General features: G+C 37.7%; 1 long non-coding RNA gene across 1 annotated transcript in view; it reads right to left on the minus strand.

Annotated features, from left to right (window-relative positions):
• Positions 1-1704, minus strand: part of LOC106514976 (uncharacterized) — a 3569-nt gene extending 1865 nt beyond the window's left edge. Inside the window, exon 1 of the long non-coding RNA XR_001309949.1 lies at positions 1328-1704. This is a non-coding gene — a long non-coding RNA (uncharacterized LOC106514976). The remainder of the gene's footprint in view (positions 1-1327) is intronic.
• Positions 1705-2333: the final 629 nt, after the last annotated feature.

A 2333-nucleotide genomic window follows, 5' to 3' on the forward strand; every position in this document is an offset into this window, starting at 1 on the left:
TGTGTGTGTGTGTGTGTGTGTGTGTGTGTGTGTGTGTCGTGGAGGGGTCGGGGTAGAAGTAAGTTCACGCAATTTGCAAATGATTGGTGATGCCACATCCTGGATTGTTTAGCCATCTTTTTTAGTTTCAGATCAAAATCCTAATTGGCTCATTTTGCACAACACTGGTGTAAAAGTAACTGTTCAAAGCATTAACACACACATCTTTGTTTTTCCATCAAACTGAGGACTTTGTATTGACTTCCATTCATTATTAGAACTGTATTTCTGCCTGACCCCAGATGTTTCTCCCCATTGCTACTCCTAAACTTAACCAAAACTTAACTCACACCACACAGCTAAATCTGAGGAGTAGAGCACAGAACTGCAGCAAAGTGAGAACTGGGAAAATGTCCTCATTTACCAAGAAAATGACCTCACTTTGTTGGTTAAAAATCTATGACGTTCCTTACTTACACTTATTTGTATTTCTGTATTTGTGTGGATTTTGCATTGACTTCCATTCTTTTCTACAGCATCCCCCCTTATAAACTTAATTCACAAAGCCCTAACCCTGGACCTGGCAAATGTCCACACAATGACAATATGTCCTCATAAGCATAGTTTAATATTGAACACATGCACATATACAAACTAATATACATATATATTAATGAACTATATATATATATAGTACTTGAAAAAACAAGTTAACATAAAATTACTTGGACAGAAAATGACTTTGGTAAAAATTAATTTTCATTGATGAGAAAAGTACAAAAACTGCTCACAATAATCTGGAAAGTAACAGTAAAAGTACGTGTATTGAATTTACTTGATCAAACGGGTTCCACTAAACCAGACTGCGTAAATGTAAAGCAAAACTTTCTATAAAAATACATGAATTGCTCAACTTACTCATTACAGTGGAACCGTGCTGAAATAACTAAGCTAATCCAACACKTCATGTTTTCAGAGTGTACAAACAATTCTTTTCATGATGAGCTTGAGTCATATTTAAATTTGTAGCTTGTAACTGTTAAAGGTGTTAAGGTGTTSAAATTTTAAGTAGAGGTGAAAGTATCATGTTAATGTTTTGAATGTAACAAAATAAAAGTAAAAGTTATGATTAACAAAATGCTTAATAAAATTGCATATCTTCAAAAATACTTAAGTACTGTGACAAAGTAAATATAATTAGCTACTTTATACCTCTGAAAAAATATCCACACAGTTACAAAAACACAGGCACACACACACACACACACTGCTCTTTTCAAAGCGTCATCATCAGTGTCAGTTTTCTAAACGCACAGACAAGTTGTACTTTTAAATAATTAATACTCACATTTATAGAATAAAAGCAGATTCATAGGATTCAGTTTTTGGGTCGTATTCGTTGCCTTGACAGTATAAGGTCCACTCTCACTGTGGCCCAAAGAGATCAGCTCCAATTCCCAGAAGTCTAACAAGAAGCCAAAGACGCAGTAAAAAAAAAAACACGAGTTGTCTTTCAACTTCTTGTACCACCTTGTTGATGTTTTTACACTGACTTTCCAGCCTAAAACGACCCTTATAGAACAAAAATCCAATCCGTTGATCAGCGCGTGCGAGCTGCTGTATTGCACCCATACCGAGGAGGGCCCCTGCAAACAGGCACCAACCTATCGATGCATCTCCTGATCCATACGCACCCTGACATTGATGGATGGCTGAACTGGACTGACACCGGCGAGCAGCAAAGTTTCGCGGAAGAAGTTTGCAAAGGCGTGAAACATGAAAGTTGATGTTGGGGGGGGGGGGGGGAGTTTGATTTTCCCCCCCCCTTCTAATATGGTCTCAATCCGAGAAGCACAGATGCGTAAAAGATGGGTCAGAAGCCTAGAGGCTATGATGAAATAAAAGTCGACAGATTTACTCTATAACATTTGCTGGAGGGAAGAAAAAAAAGTTGGAGGGAAAAAAGTTCATGGGTGGCAAGAAATATTTAACTTTACTTCTTAGATTTTTAGAAAACACTGAAATAGGTTGTGAGATCTGAAGCTGAAGGAATTACAGGATATCTTTCAGCTCAATACGCGATTGTTGGTAGGGGGAAAAAAAAAAAGGTTATAAGCAATATAACTTCCAAGTTTCTGACCCCGAGATGTCAGTTAATATTTAACCTTCACCCGAGCCATCACATGCGCTCCTGGCGCTTTTATCAGAGAAAACAAGGAGCGAGCCCCCCCTTATCCATGAGCACAAACGTTGCGCACTCTGTAACGGATTGCACTTCTGTCTTTTATCTAAAGTGTCTAATGCAATCTTTTTTTTTTTTTCAGGACTTCGAGCTTCAGTTTGCAACATAAAAC

Source organism: Austrofundulus limnaeus, unplaced genomic scaffold, assembly GCF_001266775.1.
Source record: "Austrofundulus limnaeus strain Quisiro unplaced genomic scaffold, Austrofundulus_limnaeus-1.0 Scaffold25, whole genome shotgun sequence".
Taxonomy (NCBI): Eukaryota; Metazoa; Chordata; class Actinopteri; order Cyprinodontiformes; family Rivulidae; genus Austrofundulus; species Austrofundulus limnaeus.